At 36.4% G+C, this 23,309-nt stretch overlaps 1 pseudogene; it reads left to right on the top strand.

Annotated features, from left to right (window-relative positions):
* The first annotated feature begins 931 nt into the window (after nucleotides 1-931).
* Nucleotides 932-22,973, top strand: LOC140137524 (monocarboxylate transporter 13-like; annotated as a pseudogene).
* The last annotated feature ends 336 nt before the right edge of the window (nucleotides 22,974-23,309 follow it).

The raw sequence follows: 23,309 nt of genomic DNA, 5'->3' as shown, positions 1-23,309 counted from the left end.
AATATAAATTATGTCATTACAATTAGGCAAAAAACGAGCAAAACAGCGTATATTGACAAAGCTGCAGTCCCATTGTAGCTATAGGGTCGGTAACCCACCTTTGCAGATTATATTTGTGGGACCTGGGAGCACATCACCATTATTGATACGAGGAATATTTTTCTGATATGAAGTAATTTTGATTTTTTTTTTCAAACTCGCGATAATTAATAGGGTCTATAAATTTTATGGCAAATTATTAAAAATTGATATTTTTGACATTAACAGTCCTCGAAGCCCATATCCCTGCTCGAAGTAAACTTTATAAATCTACTGATTAATACAAAGCCGACCATCGTTTGAAAATTTTGACCTTTCGTGTTGATGCCTAAAAATACACTTTTTACCCCAATCAAATTGTTATTGTCAACACCATGGGTGTAGAACTAGAAAACACTTTTTCCAGTAAATCTATTTTACTTATATATTTCAATATATATATTCAATTTATTTGGTGGTGTGTCACAATATTTCCCGGCAATAGAAGGCGTTCTCATCCATGCCAATCAGCTGATTAATGAAGTAGGGAATCCGGTCAAAACCAGATTTAGTCATGATAAATTTTACGGTTTGAATAATTTCACAAAAGCAAATAAATAATACTTGTACTATTAAATAGTAATATTATGGCATTTTGCCTTGCAAATAACCACAAATCACAATGGTGTTGTTCATCACATGATATTATATATGAAACTATACAGATCGTAAGTATTCGTAACAATTTAAACGTAATTGCATTTTAAAAAACGTCGTATGAATATTAACTTTAAAGGACAATCCAAATCTGTCAGGTAGCCAAGCTTGGGACATCCCCGGGCATGACGTCACATGTCACGTGGTTAGTCCTGGTTGAACAATGAATAGCTCAGCTGATAAACAATTATTTTTGCAAAGGTCTGTGCCCTGTGTCCGTAATATGTTAGTAGGCCTGTGCAATTTGAAAGCATTTGAAACGAAACAGCTGATTTTTACTCCTCGGTGCAGCAAATATTAATTTCATGATTGAAGCAGAGTACATTTTGTAGTCTTCCACATTGTATTAACAACGATCATCTTTTCAAAAAAAGTTGCTTCTCTATTTGCGCTATTTGACTATATTGCACATCGTCCTGTTTGGCAAAGAAGACAAAGCGTCGGATCGGACTAGAAATCAAAAATGGGCAAACCAAGAAGTTGTGAACATTTCATGGATATGTTGGAAAGGACAAAGATGTGGCTGAAGGAAAGATGGGGTTGGATTGTGGTCTTTACGTCTTTCTGTAACTTTTCACTGGTTTTGGAATGTTATATTCATATGGACTTTTATATATCGCGCTACAAGAAGAATTCAACAGTGCTAGCGCGGAGACAGGTAATTATTGAAATTTAAAGAGAAAAAAAAATTCTCGATTACGATTTGGGACTTTTCTAGTTTATTTCAAAAGAAAATATAGTAATACTGGTATTTTTAAGTATGCTTATGGTATTGTTTTGACTATTGACCATGTTGAAATTATTGGGCAATGCGAAAAGTCATTGCGCAAGGCTTTGATTATAAACTGTATACTATTTGCTAGTCTAAATATAACTTGATGTAGATAGTATACGCCATGCAGAAATTCATCTTCAACTTCATTTCATCATAATATCATCACTCATCAGTCTATTCAAAATGACAAACTTACTGTTTCATCTGAATTGCATGTTTGCATTCAGCTATTATGCATGCAGTAATTCACGTTTCATGTTCATGGTAATAGTAATACATCTTTAACAATAGATTAGAATTATGACAAACATGATGAAAGCTCTCAATGACATGTACTTGACTTGATTAAAGGACCATTCAGTGATTTGCTCATATGTCTGGCCGAGCGTAAAAATCATCAAATTCAGGTTTTGGTATCTTTGTCACATAGATGTGCTAACATAGCCTGCTAGTGGTTCAGCCGAAAGCCGTATTAAGAAAAAAAGACAATTTACATGAATCTGTACATGTATTTGAATGGGGCTTGTCAACACTGCTGTTTTCTTCGTTTTTTGCCAAATTTTTCATTTCAAAAATACCAAATGACAATTGAATGACATATTCTTCACTTCACAAAATTTATAAACAATTTTAATTTTTTGCGCTGGGATCACTGAATAGGCCTTTAATATTATAATCAGCATTGATTGTTGCAACACAAAAGTAACATGAAGACAAACATAATATTATTATTATTTACTTAATATTTCTGACGCTGACTTTATCAATGAGATCAATTATGAGATATTTATAGTCCTAATCTGGACGATTGGACTCGGATTATCATGATCATTAATTGATTTAAAATCGAGCATCTGGACTCACGTTATTCAGGTAGATAACTGTAGATTCATAAACAAGATAAGTGAGATCACAGTTCAAAAAATTTGATATTTTTAACAGAATCGGTAATCAAACTTTCATGGATGCTTGGCATCACAAATATGATGGCATACCATTCCGATCATAGACTGTACTTACAGTCTATTTCATTTTCCTCTCAATTTTCTTCAAAATTCAGTTTTTACACCTTTATTTATAGTAATAAACAAATACTGAATTTCAATACATGAACATGCTACATTGACCAGGGGTTTCTCAGACGAATTTCTTTTGTTCGAAATCAGCTGATGCATTGAATAATTGAAAGTATTAGTCACGGCAAACAACAGACTTGAATTTTGATTATACTTGTGCAATATTATTTCCATACAATGATACCAAGCGATGATACGACCCAACGACCGTAGCAACTGCGTTGTGATTGGTGGAATATATCATATCGTATGCGTAATGAACTATTGGCCAATCAGAAAGCGTTTACTGGCTGTATTGGGTTTATTGCTATGGTGTTCATCGCGGTATAAATAGCGAATTAATTAGCCAATTATGACAGATGGGAAGAAAATATTAGGATAGATAAGTAACCAGGTTAGATAATTGATATTTTTATCCATGTTCATAAAGCTTTATAATTAATTTCAATATCAATGACAATCTTCACATCGTAAATATCAATTTGTATTTTTTTTTATTGAATCATGTCATGTCCAGTTGCAATTTTAATAGCCCCCTAACCTGACCATGCTTTAAAATAAAAAATACAAAAATACAAAATTGACAAAGAATAAAATGAAGAAATAAAAATTACCGGTGCTTGAAATATAAGAGGTATTACGCAAGGCCAATTTACTATAGCCACGTCCCTCTATGGGAAGTGCCTATTCTAGCTGAAAATTATTGGAAAACATTATTATAATACCGGCCCGGGTTTATTTTGTTGGTCTTTTACGTCGTCTTCATAAACATGAACAAAATTCAAGTCAACACTTGACGCTAACTACGGCTCATTGCGCAACTATTAAAACTTGTAAAATTCAGTATATAGTTGTCAAAATAGCATGAACATGGTAGGTACTTTAAGGTGGTATTGGAGGCATTTTCTAGAAATTAGGAAATACTTTGAGCATGTTTCAAGCAGATTAATTGTGTTCATTTAGCGTGTTATGATCAATTGAAATTTGCGGTCAAAAACAATGAAATAAATAAAGAAAAACTGTACAACTTGAAAAAAAAACCATTCCACAGATTCATTACTCATATGATACATGAATCAGCCCTATATCACTAATATTTGATGAAGATACACTCAAGACAAGTTGCCAAAAGCATCGAAAATTGACTGTGTCCTGTACTTTAACATGCCCTCGCATCCACCTGCTCCGCATCCATCTGCTCCGCCACCCCTTTATGTTTAAATTTTAAACTGTTGCCAATTCTAAATAAATTTGTTTTCAATTTTGCACACCTAAAGACTGGGTTCTCAGCAAAAGGACACCTCAAATTAATTTGTACGATATTACGAGGAGAAACTTTTTGTAACCATGGTAACAGTGCTGATCAGAAAAATGTTCAGCCGTCACCCTTTTTGCAGACATGCGACCATGAATTCATTTTTTCTTCAAAAACAGTGTAAATTGTGTGGTATATATGGCTAAAAATCAGGGCAAAAAACGTGAAAATCACTGCGGGCCCGCCGATAATTTAACCTTTGGGCCCACAGGGCCCGGCGTGAAATTTGTCGCATGCACTGCGGGCCCGCCGATAATTTAACCTTTGGGCACACAGGGCCCGGCGTGAAATTTGTTGCATCACTATCGACGGACTCAAAGGCTGACTTCAACATCTAAACTGTCAGAATGTAGACCAGTTGGCCTATAACATTACATTTTACATGCCCATAGCTTTCAAACACAAAAGGCCCGAATGGCCCGTGAGGATTTTGGCTTATTTCAAGCACTGTATCCGGGCACTGTATATAGGCTAAATTGTAATGCAATATACCGTACTACACCTCTAAGGGCTACTATCATACTTTTATAACAACACGCTCTTTCCAATATGCTTATCAAAGGCGTTCCAGATACATGGCTTGGTATGTATCTTTGACAGTTGAAGTTGAAAATTTGACACGTATATCAGTATTTGCTGTCATGATAAAATATATAGAAGGAATTACTTGTATCTTATCTCAAAGGACTGGATTATATGATAAGATGATGCAACAATGTCATTCACCCGGCAAACACAAAAATGTTTTTAAAACGTTTTAAACTTGGGTTTTAGTTAAGGTAAAAACGTTTTAATAACATGTCGGGTTATGTCATGAAAACGTTTTAAAACGTTTTGTATGAAAACACACAATGACAATATTTTTAAAATGTTTTTAAAATGTTTTCAAAATGTTATTATAAACCATTTTTTTGAAACATTTTTTGCCAATTATTTTGTCAACACTTAAATAACATTATGTTAATATATATTCAGTAGGTTATCAAAAAATGTTTTTGAATGTTATGAAAACGTTTTATACCCATAATATAAATATAGCCTACCCTTTATATAACCCGATATCTACACGTTTTCTGACAACCTTTTGCGAATGATGTCGAAAACGTATTGTGTTTGCTGGGCACGTGCATTTTTAAAGTAAAATGCGCACACAAACACATCACATCCCGAATTGCAAAGACCTGCAACCATTATTTTTTTTACCGAAAAACACCCGACCAACCGCTTTTTACAGTGTACACCCCTCCCCTATCCAATGCCATCTAAAGAAACGTGGACAATTGTTTATATGGTGAATTACTGTTTTTCATCCTCACTAATTCTGGCAACGGTTGACGTCCTCGGTTGCAGGTGCCCCCTCCCCCATTTAAGTGGTCAATAAGTGGCCCAGCCGTAGCTGGCGCCCTAAAAAGGTACACGGTTGCATGCATGGTCTTTAAAACGCCCAGACACCCCGCCCCCCCCCCCCCCACACACACACCCCAACACGTTACCGACATTGCTCACGCGTGAACACACACCCCTACACTATTAATACTCCAACATCTACTCCACCCCATATATCGTATCCACCACACTCATCATTATTATGTTAGGGCTAACCAATCATCCTTATATTAACGAGTAAGTTTATGGTCATAGACCATTCCTTTTATTGGCACTTTTCTGACGTTGATGGGGTGATCATCGTTTTCACGCCCTTCTTGCCCCTCGCTGTTGTTTTATATATATATATAAATACGTGATATCGATGTTTACCCCATCGCCGGCAGGAAAGTGCCAATTATATGAATGGCCTTTAAAGTGTCTTAAAATGTAATACATGTTTCAATGTTTCTGCAGTAGAAATGATAGAAGGAATTACAAAAAAAATGTCTTAATGACGGATGATGTACCTACCTGGCTGGCTAAAGTTGGCATATTAAAATCCCTACTAATTATGTCCTTAATTCTTTTAATTTCTCCCTTATATGAAGTGGTGCCAAGTGTCTATTATTTCTTCCGAAAATATTGCACTTGTTTCACTCTCGTCTCTATCCACCAGCCTGGATCGGTTCCATAGCAATTGGACTTCACACCCTGGCGACGTTAGTATCCAGTGGTCTCGTCCAGAAGTTCGGCAACCGGACGATATGTGCTGTAGGCTTGGCGATGACATCAACAAGCTGCATCACAACATCTTTTATGCCACATCTTATACCAATCTATTTCACTTTTGGCATCCTGATGGGTGTTGGTATCAACTTCACAATCATCTCATCTGTAAATCTGATCCTAAGGTACTTCCCAGAGGAGAATACTTCCAGAGCAACAAGTCTTGCTTTGGTTGGAACGACTGCAGGTTAGTTTCAGAAATCTACCGTAAGATTTCGATAATAAGCACCTTGTGTCTATTAACGAGTAGCTCAGACAAGAATGAATTTTAGGATAGTTTGTTAATTGTTTTTTATTGTTTTTAATTTATAAATATTTTTAACACATATATTTATAAATTAAAAGAAAAAAATGAAAAAGTCTAACAAATTACCCTCAAAATTCGTTCTTGTCCGAGTAACTCATTAATAGGCACATATGCTTATTATCGAATTTTTACGGTATTTTATCTAATCAAAAGTGTAAGCAAAATTAGGTGCAACTGGTTTTAAATTCTCCTACTGCAGTTATATTCACTTTAGAACATTTCCTCAAATGGGCTAGTCAAGAAATTAATGACCCCCCCGACAAGGCGTTTCATTCCTCCTCCCTCTCGTGAGAATTTCCCGGTCATAATGCAGTTGAAATGTGTTCTGAATAAGAATTCCCGTGCAGTTTTAGAAACAAATCTGGAAACCCAAAGTACATGGCCCTAAAAATTGGATATATTTTTGACAATAATTGCCACTATTTTGAAACGCATGTGATGATTTCTTTAGAGAGTGAAAATAATGTCTGGATTCTGGAATAAACCTATGCCAATGTGTTCTTGGAATAAAAGAATCCTTAGAATTATTGAAGAATATACCTATGCAGCTGGGGAATAAAGAAGAACCCTTTTGGCACTTTATTTTGCTTACATCAGACCATTTGCATACCTTATCAAATGTGTACAATAAGTTCAATAACAGAATTGGAACTTCGTTTTACAACGTCCTTTATCGTGTTTATTCGGACCAATATACCGAGGCCAGCTACATAATTTACGAAGGGTGCTCCTGTTACATAAGGAATCTACTCACTTCTAGTGTGTTGCGTTCACAGAATTAGAGATTTTAATTCTGTGGTTGCGTTATGGTGAATACGCCAAAGAAATTAATACGCAGGACTATCTACTAACTTATATAAAAACAATGTAGCAGGTACATTTCTACAATCAATAATTCTACAATACAATACAATACAATACAATACAATACAATACAATACAATACAATACAATACAATACAATACAATACAATACAATACAATACCGTACAATACAATACAATACATAGGCTATTGTCTTCTTGGTTTTCGTTAGCCCTACTAAAAATATACTATTAGTAATTCGTCGTTGGTAGGCCTATTTGTAACATGTGCAGTTTTTAATAAAAACAACTTCCAGAAAGTCAAAGTCCATTTGGTTCAATCTTACTCCCACTCTAGCACCCTTTATCTGATCCTTCAATGCCACAAATACATTGTATAAACAAAATTATTGTTTATTCCTGGTTAGGGCCTACTTAGTTTTGTTTTCAATATATTTCAATAGTAAGAAAATAACTACATTGATTTGGTTACATTATAAGCTGATCGTTTTGCAGAAACAGCCTCGCACGCGTGTTCATTGCGCACAAAACAACGTCGCTTTCGCACATAGCGCATGCGTGCGATTCGGCTTTCTGCAAAAGCGATCGAGTATAAATTAATTTAGCTTTAGTAAGTTCTGGTTCAATCATGGTTCAATATTAATTTATCAAGACCAAAGTTCAATTAAGCTCGATCGGTCCACGATAATCGGTGATAATGTTTCTATTGTTCTGTCACGTTAGTTCGTTTAACATAAGCCCTTTCACATTAATTGCGACATATAAACATCATTACATTATAAACTTACACAGATAACAAACGCAAATAAATATGGAAAGACGACGTGCGTTCTTCAAGTAAAGTATCGGGATGTACATGTATAAAATTTACAATATAGGCCTAAACTAGTTGCGATTTGATTAATTTAGAGTACAAATCTCAATTGTTTCACGTTTGACAACCGTAATTTGAATCACGAAAAGTCTCTTGATTGCTGGACATCATTTTGTTTTCTACGACACGATACATTCATTTATATCATTGTCAGTGGCGGCACTACGGCAATGTACCGGGGCATCTCCCACCCACTTTTAATGCCTAATCAGCCTTTTAAGGTTTAAAAAAACCCAAATTACAAAAATTTCAACTTTTTGTGGCAATTTTACGCAAAAGTATAAACATATTCCCAATATAATGTAAAAGAGTGAATATGGTGAAAACCACTCTTTGAAGAGCAAATTAATGGACAAGTCTTGTTGGAAAATATCAGTAGTTATGCACTTTTTTGAGAGTGTGATTGTCACTCCATTTCACTTCAAGCTCTAAACTACACTGACAATAAACATTGGCCAAAATTAAATTCTACTCTCTTAATATAAACGAGTGAACCAACGAAAACGAGTAAAAATCGCTCAAATTTTCACCTCAGAAGAGTGAATTTCACTCTTTCACAGAGCCATATAAAGGGCCGCTTTTGGTTGTCTCTTGTATGGCTCTTAAAAGAGTGAATTTCACTCTTTGGAGTGAAATTCACTCTTTTAGTTTGGAATGAAAATTGGACTCTTTTGGAGTGATTTTTACTCTTTTTGGAGTGCATCATCACTTAGCTCACTATTTACATTAAATAAGAAAGTAATCAACCATGTCTTTCATAATTTCAGGTATGTTAGCTTTCAACATGATAACCCATCTGATGATCACTCACTGGGGATGGCGAAACATGCTCCGTGCCATGGGTTGCCTAATTCTACTTGTCGGTATCCCATGTTGTGCCACCTACGTCCAACCCCTCCTAGACCCTTTGAATCCACCCATCAAGAAGAAAAAGAAGAAGAGTAGCATCAAGGACCCTGTGAAGGAGAAAGGAGATCAACTTGCACATTATAGAAAAGAGTCCAACACAAGAAGACCATCTCGGAGGGCATCGGAAGTTGTATTTGACAAGACATGGCGAGAACAGATACAGGTGCTTCTATTCCCGGAGATGTGGTTCATGGCAATTGCGTTGTTGGGGTGTGCAATGACTATGAGTTTCTACTATATCAGTTTTGTAAGTATCTAATGTACTCATAGGCGTAAATCCCGGGGATGGGGGATACCCCCTCCCCCTCAATATTTTGCCAGGGGGATGGTCCATAAAATCATCCCCCCCCCCCCCATGTTGACGCCTATACTGTGGGTTTCTGACCAAAATAACCTCATATTTGGCTATTTTAGCCCACAAAATGCATTTTCTTTGCGCGCTTCGCGCTAATTTATTCCGATTTACACCATATTTTAACAGATTAGCTTCAAAATGACAAACATTTTCGCGCGCTACGGATTTCTACCATAAACGTATTATGTCCCCAAAAGGTGCTGGATTCACTACTGGTATACTTCCAAGAAATTTGTTCCAACCTCATCCCCCCCCCATGTCAAAAAGAAATCTACACCACTGAATGTACTTTGAAGTTTGAAGATAGTTTTAAGTTAAGTCATTATTATCATCAAAGTAACAGATAAACATGGATAAACATGATAAAGGGAATTTCCGAAAAGGTATAGTTTTGTAGCTAATGTACTTTGAAAATAGTTTGGATGAAAGTTACAGACACATGCTTGGATAAGGAAATTTCCGAAAAGAGGTATCACCTGTAACGCTGTTATCTGAATTTGCGAAATAACACTATAACCATGCTAACAGGCTCAGATTTAGGTAACATTCAAAAATACGGAAATTCATCCTCCTAAAGCTGTATATTGTTAGGGTTCTGTTTTAGAGCTAATAGAATAGAATAGAATAGAATAGAATAGAATAGAATAGAATAGAATAGAATAGAATATATAGTATATAGTATAGAATAGAATTTCTATTCTAGCTTGCACCATCCATGGGTACATTCGCGAGTTGATTTTGACAAAATTGGTAGTCGGAATTGAAAATGGTGCAATTAAAACCGACATTCTGACATAACTATGACATAGAGCTTTGTATGATGTGCTTTAGAAAGTTGTAAAATATCTTTCGTTAACGAATATGTTATTTTGAAAAGCAAAAACGGCGACCCAAAAAAAGCTCGTGAGGCAAGTTGAAGCCTGTGAAAATCGAAAATCTTTCACTAGAAGGGTTTGAAAAAATATACAGTACCAAGCATTATAGTTTTCTTCTGACATTTACTGATAAAATGAAAACTATTGCTTTTCATTTGGCCGCGAAAATTAATTTTACATTCTAATGTAACTCATATCAAATGACTGAGTGAGCCTTATACAACAATAGCCATCGGTTGACTAGAGTACTGAGTGTGTATATTGCTCAAGTGATTTGTGTCACTTGGCTGACAACACAAACACACACCCTCCACACACCCACTGACAAACCAACACAAGCATTATGATAAGTAAAAGCAACAACAATTATCTGATTAAAGTAGATGATAGATGATGTTAAGTCTCGCACGACTATTTCAGCTTATTTCCATGATCAGTCATATCTCCAGAAAGACTATTATTCAAACAAACAGTTGGGTCTTCCTAAGATAAGACTATCAATTGAATTTAACAATACGCTAAGACCAATATCAAATTAACGAGCAAAATGAAGGACATTGTCTGATCAAAATCAAATTACAACAAAAATGTAATAGCAGTCAAGTTAGCTCAATCGATAAGGCGTTCGACTATATGGTGCGAGATGTTGCGGGTTCGAACCCTGGCGGTGCCTAGTATGTTCTCGTGGAAAAATTGAGTTAGCGTGAAATTCTCCTGGACAAGGACCTAACTGCTAATTGTCTCGTTGTAACCCGTACGAAACTCGGGGAGCTGGTTGCGATGGTTATTTTTGGAATGTCTAGGGTGTACGCTCTCGTAGCAGCAAAGTCCCTGGGCCGTAGTGGTCAGCGACAACCTGTAAAGTGTGCTGAGGCTTGTGGATCAACGTCTATAGGCGTTGTGCCTGTGCGTAGCGCACTATAAATCACTGTGTTTTTTCTTCTTTTTAATAAAATACAGGCCTATCAACAATCATAGTCAGGAAAGAATCTCTTTAACACAAAGTGGACAATAATCGTTTGAATAGAATTTCAAAATCTTTTGGTAGATACAATGATGGTTTCGAAAGATCCGGATTAAAGGACTAACAACAATTGAGGTTAATGACATGATCTGCTCCATTTTGTGACACGAACTTTTCCCACCTTATAATAATTATTATACCTATCAGCCTATATCAGAAATTTAAATGATTTTGGAAGCAGGTTGTTGTCTGCATGTGTCACAACACTTTTAATTTGCCATTGTTGTTCTTGTGAGGAAGTACCAATGCTACCAATAGCTTCCGACAGGTTTATTAGATTTCGGTATTAACCCGGAGTATTGTGTAATGTTGCAGTAGTGTGTTTGTATATTCCATACTGACTGTTTCTAGACTGAGGTCCACCAACAGTAAGCCCTCTCCCATTGCCCCCAATAACACACATTGCAGAGCAGAGGGCCCATCAAAGGTAACAACGAAATTGCCCTTTGGATGTAAAAATATTCTGGGGGTATTTTGAGAGGTTTTTTTTAATGGTTGATGTGTCTCATAATTGAAAACATACGTACGTGGCAGTTCCTATCCTCCACGTCCATTCCTCAGCCAACATCTTTGACTAGGGAAGAGCTGAGAGTAGGTCCTCACCATAGACCCTATGTCCTCACTTTAAGCTGATCTTCTACAGTACAGAAAAGTTAAATATTCTTGTCAACATTATAAAACCCAATCATACCAACAAGCCACCAAAACACACAAATAGCACGGACACTATACAATATATTATTTGTTACCTAGCTGGGGGGTTTACACCCCCAGCTAGGTACTGTAATGCTCTCCGATTCTTCTTTCTTTCTTCTTCTTCTTCTTCTTCTGGCAACAAACTTCGAAATGCTTCTCCTCCTACATGTTACACCCTACAATTACGTAACTTGCACATATGTACCGCCTATATCCAGTGCCCATATGGTGCAAACAGAATTGGGATCAAAGGTCATTAAAGGGGCATTTTCGGTATATAACCAAATATCTTCAAAATGCTTCTTCTGCCACATATTACATAGCACACAATGACGTCACTTACACATGTGCATCGGCTTTACCCAGTGCCCATACCTTTCACACAGAATTGGGGTTAAAGGTCATTAAGGGGGTAAAATCTTACAATTGCATTATCTGGACATCTGTAAGGAGTATGGGGCTCAAACTCTATACAATAAATCTCATGACCAGGGGAACATTTTGCGGGGGTCAGGTCAAAGGTCATGCAGAGGTCAAATTTTAGAAACGCATTTCCTGGACATCTGTAAGGGGAACGGGGCTCAAACTTGGTGACAACAAACTTAATGATCAGGGGAACATGTTGGAACACTTTGCAGGGGTCAGGTCAAAGGTTATCTGGGATCAAATCTTTATAACTTCATTTTCTGGATATCTGCAAGGGGTATGGGGCTCAAACTCAGTGACAACAAATCTCATGACCAGGAGAACATTTTGCAGGGGTCAGGTCAAAGGTCATGTAGAGGTCAAATTTTCTAAATGCATTTTCTGGACATCTGTTAGGGGTACGGGGCTCAAACTCCACAACAACAAACTTACTGACCTGGGGAACATTTTGGAACACTGTGCATAGGTCAGGTCAAAGGTCATCTGGGGTCAAATCTTAGAATTGAATTTTTTGGACATCTGTTAGGAGTACGGGACTCAAACTCGGTGAAAACAAACCCCATGACCAGGGGAGCATTTTGGAACATTTTGTAGGGTCAGATACCTCCACAACACCAACATGCCCCAGCTAGGTTTGTGGTCTATGACCACCATTTGCCACTAGTTTTTATCTGTATTCAAATTTTGATACTCATCTGATGAAGTGATAATTCCTATTGACTATACGTGGTGATCTTGACCTACACCTTCAATTTCCGGAATTCAAATTCATTGTCAGTAAAAGCAGATCAGCCTTGATCTAAATTTGGATCAAATACGAGATATGATTCCAAATCAAGTTTTTGTAAAATCTGGAATCCTATAAAAAAACATGATAAATCTAATAATAAACTTATCATATATTCACAATTGATCTGAAATGGCTCAAATTGGCGGCAGAACTATTAATCAAATTGACCTGAAATGGTATAAATTCAGATCCACAGTGAAAAATAGTCGAACTTGAATTCAAGATTTTTAAGAGGGAGACCTCTTTAAGGTGGTACTACACCCCCTGATAAATTTTGTGACTAATTTTGCATTTTTCTCAAAAAATAACTACACACTGGTAACAAAATTTTGTATATTATTTTTTTAGGGGCAAGGAAACCAATTACTTCATTGTAATTTCCGTGATTCAAGACAAGTGGTTCACTGGCATTATATATGTTAAGAAATGAGGTAGGCCTACATCCTAGCGGTACGGTACCTCTTTTCTTATCATAAATAATGTAGGGCCTACCGCTTGTATTGAGTAACTGAAATTCCAGCGTATAGTAACTGGATTCCTTGCCCTATAATAATACTTAACTTTTGTTACCAGTGTGTTATTATTTTTTCAGAAAAATACAAAAATAGTCAAAAATTTATCAAGGGGTGTAGTACCACCTCAAATCTCTTTTGGTGGATCTAGATCCATAGGAACCACGGAGATCACGACGTAGTGATGCGCATCGCGTATAGCTCGCAGAACCGTACTAAAATGTGAACGCATCCGGTTCACACGAATTCGCACCATTTCGGGACCGATGGCAATCCATTGTTTTTACAAACCGCCCTAGTATTGCCTAGACAACACCATTGTTGGTAAAACAGATATCCTTCTTTTGTTGAAGAATCATGGTCATTTTATTAACCTTGTGCAATTACATTTTGTTCAAGTTTCAACTTCCCTTCAAGTCTAGCTTCCATTAAGGCCGCTACAGACTTTTAATAGATGTAAAATATACGATGTATAGTCTGGTTGCTCTATGAAAAAGGAATTACTATCAAAACCACTAATCTTTCCAATTAGCCCCTGCTGATATAGCTTTCAACATAGTGTGAAAAGTGTGCCATAATCCCATTATTACATAACAAGTTTCTATCTTTTGGCTTGTCTTCTGTGGTTTATCATTGGGGTGGGCTTGTCCAGCTGGGAGTGGATTTGACCAAAGGGGGTAATAACTAGTAATAGGTCCTAGATTTTATTCCTTTTTCGTAGAGCAAGAGGACTATAACTTGTAATAACTTCTAACGAATGTTTAAAGACGTAAAATTGATAATATGATATTTATATCTGGTGGAAATATATTAATCAAGTTATTATTGATTTTACGTCATTAAACATTTGTTAGAATGGAGATTATTATACGTTCCACAACTGTTTGGACCATGGAGGTAGTAGAGATGTTTGTACAAACCTTCATTTTTGTGCTGATTGACTTTATTCCGTTACTTATTTCGGACAATGGTCGAGATCTAATGACCTTTAACCTTTTCCCAACACTCCAATGTATTATGAAATCAATTAGAATAACGAAGTTACATCGAATATTCTACTTCGAATACTTGGAGTATGTATGGGCCTTATTCTCTCATGGTTGTTTTGTGGCTAAATGTTCGGAAGTAAACATGCACGATACGATGATCTGTAGGCCTATTATAGCTTAACTAAATGTTTTGGTCGGAATGTTGGTCAAAATGTATAGGCTACGGTATGTGAATAATAAAGTCATCGAAGTGATTTTTTTTCAACAAAAAAAAAAAACGCTGTCCGGTTTTGTCTGAACCGTAATACGGTATATTATTAGAAGTAAAAATTCTTCGGTATTTTTGGAACAAATATTGTAATGTATAAAAAACCGTGCAAATGGCAACTGTATCATAATATTAAAGCAATTTCGAAGTCACAATGTGAAATTTTAAATCAAATACGGATATTACATTTTTCTCTTGGAAGAGGCAGCTGAAGCGGAAAATCATGCTCAAAAGTGTATTTCATCATGTTTTAAATGGTCTATGATTTCATTATCCACAGCCTCAACCATTTTCTCAAAAAACGGAAACATCTTGCTGCATGTTTGTGTGTAAAAAAAATTCTTGCACATTCTTTTGTTTGGCAAAAATATCGTCACATTAATTTTGTATGTTTTGTTAAGGGTCGGTCATCCACCTTTGCACACTTATTTGTGAGGCCTGAGAGCACATCAGACATACCAAAATGCATTTCTAAATACGTAAAATGTCCTTCTGATATCAAATAATTTAGATTTTTCGAAATTCGCGATATAAATAATATAAATGTTATGGCAAATTATCAAAAATTTATGTTTTTATATTTTTGACATTTTAACAGTCCTCGAAGTAAACTTTATAAATCTAATGATATGTACACTCTTAGAAATCACCGGTAATTTACCGTAAACTGAATTACTATTTCTCTACAAATAGGCATGTTAGTACCGTTAAATTTGATTATTTTGTAATGTGTTGCATTGTCCACATTTTTCAATTAGGAAATAGCCGTATTTGTCTTGACAGATTGTGTTTAAAGAATAGTTCACATAAAAAAATATCGTGTATATATTTACGCGCTACTGTAATTTTAACGGAAAAACTGCCAGGTTTTTTACCGTAAATATTACGGGCTTTCTGCCATACATTATACCGCATATCGTATATTTTACGGCAATATATCGTAAATATGCTCATTTTACGGTAAAATACTTGTTAAATCGTCGTTTTTACGGGAAAAGGTTGGCAATAGAACTGCCAGGTATTTTCCCGTAAAATTTACGGAACATTTCTAACAGTGTACTTTAAAGTGTTATGTGGCTGGGAGGAAAAGCCGTTCATCATTTGAAAATTTTGATCATTCGTATTGTAGATAGGCCTATACATACATTTTCCAAAAAACCTAACAATTGGACTCAATTAAGGGATCTAGAATGAGCGTTTATTGCGTTTCGACAGTATTTTTTGTGGGACATGAGAGCACCTCAGACCTATCGAATTGCATTCTGAATACGAAGCATGTCTTTCGGATATCAAATAATTTTCATTTTTGAAAATCACAATATAATACAAATTTTATGACAAATTATAAAAATTTGATATTTTTCAAATTTTTAATATATAACAGTCCTCGAAGTTAATTATATAAATCTAATGATATATTCTTAAAGTGTGTGTAGCTGGGAGGAAAAGCCGACGATCAATTGAAAATTTTGACATTTCATATTGAAGATATGGATTTTTTTCCCAAAAAGACCTAACTTTTTTTGGTGTTTTGGAAAAAAAATCCATATTTTCAATACGAAAGGTCAACATTTTCAATTGATCGTCGGCTTTTCATCCCACCTACATACTCTTTAAGTATAAATCATCAGATTTATAAAGTTTACTTCGAGTACTGTTAGATATCAAAAATATAAATTTTTAATGGTTTGCCATAAAATGTGTATTAAATTGCGAATTTCAAAAAATCAAAATTATTTGATATCAGAAAGACATTCTCCGTATTCAGAATGCAATTCGATATGTCTGATGTGCTCTAATGTCCCAAAATAAATACTGTCCAAACGTTCATACCCCAGCCCTTATAAATAGATCATTGTCTAAATATGTTTAATTAAAAAGTGATATACTCGTTGTCTTTATCAAATTGACCATGTTTACTTTCAAACAAGCAAAGGGCATATTGCAACCGAAATAGTTCTTGGAAAAATATTGGATTTCACAATTTCTGTGCTGATATTCGGATGAGCACATTTTCAGTATGCTTGCATGCTACCATTGGCTATTACCGCATGCTATTAGGGACGCACCATTTGATACTCAGGGGGGGGGTAGGAAGTTAGGGTCGGGGAAGAATTTTTTCGCCGCCAAAGGCGAAGTTTTTTTTTTTCGCCGCCGAAGGCGGCAATTTTTTTTTTTTTAATTTCATGCATTATACACAGTTAGGTGGGGAAGGTTTTTTTTTTTTTTTTTTAGTGTTGGTGGGGAAAGTTTTTTTTTGCTCATGTAGTGGGTGAAGTTTTTTTTTTTTGAAAAACTTCCTACCCCCACCCTGAGAATCTAATGGTGCGTCCCTTACGTACATTAATTTGCTTTCGTCATTTCTCTCCGCACGATATGGAAACGAACACAGCGTGGATGAGTCAAGGATTGAAATCAATATCTTCATTTCGTTTCAGTTTTTGGGTAATTTTTTTAGCTAAATTATTTAAATGGCACGCGAGGACGCCCTGCTATTTGATACTAGTTCTTATATACTAGACTGCTTGCATAATTCTCAGGCCTTGACATAGAACTTCAGCACAGAGTCCAGATCGCACTAGGCCTACTTTTTGAAAATGTAATTTTTTGAAATATATTTTTATGAAATATGAAGCCTGATAGGCCCTACTCAATTTTAGCGCCATATGAGATTGGTAGTAAAACAGGTTAAGGTTAGATAAACACGGACATGTCCAATTTACCTATAGTATTGATAATTTGTTTTGTGAAAAACAATCTTTCTCCGTAGCCAGGGGGTGCGGGGTGCGACCTCCCCCCAATTTGCAAAAGTATACAAAAAGTGCCAAAGTTTAAGAATTTGCCATAGCGAGCCAGAAAATAATTTTAAGCTTTTTTGTCTAAAAAGGTCCACATTTGGGGAAGAACGTCCACTTAAACAAAAACCACACAAAATCCTGGCTACGGGCCTGATCAAGATCCGCCGTTTTGTATTCATTCAAAACAACGTGCAACTATTTTCAATAATTTGGGCATAGGGGCCTAATGATTTGGGTATGTCAAGAAACAACAAACAAATTTATTTACCATGGAAGGGGTTTGGTTAAACATTTTCATTATAGTTTGGGACCCTTTTATTAATGATTATTTATTAATATCTAGTATCAGTTTGTGTATTTGAGTTTGAGTACATGTGAGAGGGCGCGTGTCTTGTTCGTCGACTTGTTCTAGAATCAAACAGACGGTATAGGACATTCCTCGTTCAATGCGGCAACATCCAATGTCGTAAGTAAAACAGACATGAGACGGCAATACAATACTACCCCGGACGTTGAACATAAGTGTGGGTTCATTGTTATTTTCTAATCCATGCACGTTTTTCCTAAATATGTGACACGCATCATTACTTTACTTTTTTACACCAAAAATACAACTTTTTTCCTGGGCATGTTAGTTTTACCCTTTCAAGAGTTTCAAATTTGCGAAACAAAATCTTTTACTTTCACGTTCGTTTAGCCTATAATGAAAGTTTTTGAAACTCACGGCATCAGCATTTGCAAATATAAAGGTTAATTCAAGAACCTTTCGCATTCCCTTTTTCCTTGGTTAAGGGGTACTACACCCCTGCCCAATTTTGTGCCTATTTTTGCATTTTTCTCAAAAATTATAGCGCATTGGGGACAAGTAAGATAGGCCCTATGTATATTATAGGGGCAAAGACTACAACTACTGCACTGGAAATTTTTATTTCAGCACAGACAACAGTTGTGTAGTTACAGTCAAAAATGAGGGAAAACCAATATTTGATCAATAAATCAATAACTACTTGTTTGAGTTGCTGAATTTTTAGTACAGTAGTTGTAGTCCTTGCCCCTATAATAACCATATCATACTTGTCACCAAGGTGCTATAATTTTTGAGAAAAATGCAAAAATAGGCACAAAATTGGCCAGGGGCGTAGTAGGCCTACCCCTTAAGGTTTTGTTTTTATTTATCTTTTTTTTTCAATATAAAACTTTGCTGTTCACGTGTTTAATATTTTTCAAACATTGCAGGTGAGCTTCATGACCACTAACGGGTTTGCGAAGCATGACTGCGCCATGGTGATGACAGTGGTTGCATTAGCTGAAATTGGCGGGAAATTCCTCTTGTCTGGAGTTGGTGATCATTTACCATTCCCAAAGATCTTCCTCTTTGATATCGCTAGCGTGTTAGGAATTGGAATCATGTTCACATTGTTCATCGCTAAGGCCTTATGGATGATGTATTGTCTTGCTATAGGTAAGTTAACTGAATTTTAACTTTTGAAGTTTAGGTGAAAGTTATGGTAGGCCTACAATTACTGAATAGTGCAACAACTTGCTAGACTTGAGTCCAGTCCTTATTTTGGGTGTCACGGTTCCCAAAGTGTACTTTGTACCCGGGCTTTGTATACTGTACACTGCAAGATTCCTATTTGGGCCGGCTGCGCAGCCTACACCGTCTGCCAAGGTACCTGTCTGGTACACAAAGGGTATATCTACAAAGTACCAATGCTGCTACTGCACAAGACCCATGCACCAGCAGTGGTACTGCACTGGTACTACACCACCACTGCACTGGTACTGCACAGTACCAATCCAGTACCTTGGCGACGGTGTAACTCTGCAGGCGGCCGTAATAGGAATCTGGTCATGTAGTTTTAATCGCTCCCTGTATTATATTGAAGCTGGTACACATTTTGAAAAAGGATTGGAGTTGCCTGAATAAACAGAAGATTGTTACGGCAACATGGAACAGGTAGGAAAGGTGAGAGTGGCAGATGAAGTTTCAAAGAACCCAAGTGTAGTTGGGAGAAGCGTGTGTCAAGGATGTCTACTGTTACCAGTGCTCTTCTGATTAATGATAGAGGCAGTGGAAAGAATAGGAGCGTGTGTACCGGTTGGAAGGGTGTTCGATTTGCAGATGATCAAGCAATGATAATGCAAGTTCTACAGATATTTTAGAAGACCACAAATATGCAGAATGCTGAAACCCAAACTTTTCGGCATATAGTGTTCACTATTTTGGCAGCGAATTTTTAGTCTGGTCTACAGTGTCAGGCCCGGTGTCAGTATTACTATTATATGAAAATGCCAAAATGTTGGTATTAAATGAGCCTATTTCGATGTAACACCGAGGAACATCGAGTTCAGTCCCCCGGGTTGTGGTAATTAAGTATAATTGTTTGTTTCATCTTGTTAATATTTGGTCATTCCCTGATATCCATTCCCACAGTTACCGGGCTTATCGTCATGACGGTGTTTGACGCATTACCCTATTCAGTCTGCGTTGAGGTGTTTGGACCAGAAAGAACCATTGAGACGTCTACAGTACTTCTTATTGCAAATGGCCTCGGTCTTATCTTAGGATCATTGTTTGGTAAGTTCAGAGGAAATCCTAGAGTATATGTACTTAATTGTCGCCTAAACAACATGTGGGTGTATACATTGATGTGACACCGGGATGTGACAGCATCCTTTTGATAGTGACGTCGCGCGTCTTCAGAGTACATTATACATGACTGTGTCTGAATCCGAAAGTACAATGCTTTCTTTAATGAGATAACATGGGCAAACAATCAAAATTTGAGTCTGGCAAAATATCAAACACGATAACTATAATTTCCCGTGTCCTTTATATTGCTTAAGGTAATGCCGATCTGGATTTCAATTTAAAAAAGAGCTTGCAAACATCCAGCGAGACGCCCGGGGGCACTCCAACTTTGGAGGTGACGCATATGTATGGCTGTTAAGACCCCTTTTTCAGCATCGCTGTCACCCAAAGACCCCATATTTTTTACGAACACATGCTCTGTCACCAAAAGACCCCCTATTTTTCCATTTGATCTGTCACCCAAAGACCCTTACAAGTTCAATTTGAACAGCAACTTTCATTTATCACTGATTTTGTTACTTATTTTGAAAAAACAATGAAATTTGAAGCCATTTCGAACTAGATTTTCGAGGTTTTTGTCGCGCTATTTCGGCTCTCACCCAAAGATTCCATTAAAAAAAGATCATGTTCTCACCCAATGACCCCATATTTTTTACATTTTGCTCTCACCGAATGCCAATAATCATGCTCTCACCCAATGACCCCATATTTTTTACATTTTGCTCTCACCGAATGCGTGCGAAAGTGCCAGCCCTACACCTATATCCATTTCATATTGAAGTGCCCCCCCCCCCCGGGGGCGAGACGTAGACTAATGTATATCAGACATTGGTTGAAGACAACAGAAAAAGTGCATCTTTCTTTTCCTCCAGCACTGGTGGAAAAGACCGAAACTACTAAGGGATGAAATCAAAACTCGACCGGCGGTTCCGTCCGGTTAAGGTTAATGCTTAGAACAACAGCAACCGGGCGGAACCGGTGTTCAACCGCCGGTCGAGTTTTGATTTCATTCCTAACATTGCTACTTAACATTGAAGAAAAACACCCCCTCCCCTAATCAATTCACGAAAATCTTTCAGGCTGAATCAAAAAATTAATTTTATGTGGCCCAAGCAGATTTTAGTTAGGCCTACACATTTTAGTATAATTCTAGGATGGAGATGGCTTGTCATATAGACGAATCCATCGAGCCAAGTCATGGTCAAGATTTGGTCGGCCATATTTGGTTCCCCGCATGCACCTAACAGGCGTTGTGAGTGCCCAATTGGGTGGATTAAACCCGCTTAAAATTCGATGTTAGATTCTTTTGTGTTGTAAACTGTCATCATTCTTTTGTCTACGTGCAACACGGGTGATAGAATGCAGTTTAAAATACCCTTCAAGGCCGCATCATTTCACATTTTAGGTGAGATAGCTGGGTCCCCGTTGTGGCTATGGCTGCCATTGAGGAGTAGGATGTGTGAAATTGGATTCGTCTATACCAAATACTCACATGCATGTGTGCTTAAAAGTGATATATTGTCCCTGTTTAAAAATGCAGGACATGTCCTCCAAAATCATAGATGTTTCAAATAAGAGCAACACTTCAAACTTTAATTTATTTCCAATGTTTTATCATTTACAGGTATGAGCGTGGACGCATCTGGATCGTACGATTCGGCGATATACACGAGTATTGGTATTTATGTGTTCTCATTATTCCTATGGACAGGGGTGCCAATATATCAGAAGATCTTTGCCAAGGATAGATATATCATGGCGGAATTCAAACAAATGCAAAGAGAAATCAAAGAAGAAAAGAAACAAGACAAAATACTAGATTTAAAGCAGCAATATTTGGACAGAACTTTCACTCCGCCTGCATCTCTATTGCCTGAATATGTTTATTATGAACAAGTCAGCACTGTATAGGCGAGAGTTTCTGATGATGAACCGAACCTTTTTTTTACATATTTTTGTGTATATTGTATACATATTTGTTTCATGATGGATGGTGCTAAACTTCAATTACGGACGGCTCTAAGAAGATCTCAGCGTGATGATGCTTTTAATATATAGGCCTAGGCCTATAGCTGAGTTTACACTCGATCGCTTTTTTTGCAAAAAAACGAATGCTTTGTATGTATTTTGGCGTCGTTTTTACACACTGAGCATGCGCGTTTATTGTTTTTTCTACAAACTAGCGATCAAGTATAAATTCAGCTTCAATGATGTGTGTGAAATCTCTCTTCCTAAATTGTGTCAATTATTTACTAAGATGCCGTCTTTTTATGATGTCCATGATCATGATGTAACATATACCATGCTGGCACGGTATAATAGGCTATTCCAGTTGAAAGCCACACTGTGGAACATTTTAGAAATATCTTCCATAGAGGGAGTATGTTTTTCAAATGTAATTGGTCAGGGTTAATCATTTTAAAACCCATCCATACTCCCTCTGTATATGGCTTTACCTATCTTCCACAACTAGAGTGGGTATTTCAAATTACCCAATTGTCTATTCTATTCAAAGCTATGGTTATCTGTTCCAGGTTTTTACATTTTCGTGGCTTGTCTTTTTAAAGACAGTTCTTGTTATATTTGACTCATAAATGTATTTTGTGCGAATGTGCGTAATACTCACATAATGTGCACTATTTTAAAGAAAAAATATATAGATTTTCTGTATAATGTGTTGACCGCCATTTATATGTTCTAAGAAAGTATAAAGTATAGGCCTAGGTAATAATGTTAATGAATACAAATATTTTATCTGTCCTTACACCCAGAAAACATTTAAATGTCGGGTTATATAAAGGAATGTATAAAACGTTTAAATAACATTCAAAAACATTTTTTGAAAGCTTGCTGCAAAACATGATGTTATTCAAGCGTTGACAACATATTCTGCACATTGTGCACATAATTATGTTTGCCAAACAAACATTTTACAATAAAATTGTGACAATATTTTAAAAAAAATGTTGTATAGTATAGTCAATGATAAAACGTTTTAAAAACGTTTTCGT

The sequence above is a fragment of the Amphiura filiformis genome, chromosome 17 (assembly GCF_039555335.1).
Source record: "Amphiura filiformis chromosome 17, Afil_fr2py, whole genome shotgun sequence".
In the NCBI taxonomy this organism is placed as follows: Eukaryota; Metazoa; Echinodermata; class Ophiuroidea; order Amphilepidida; family Amphiuridae; genus Amphiura; species Amphiura filiformis.
The sequence above is the reverse complement of the archived record's forward strand: the minus strand, read 5'-3'. Positions and strand labels throughout refer to the sequence as shown.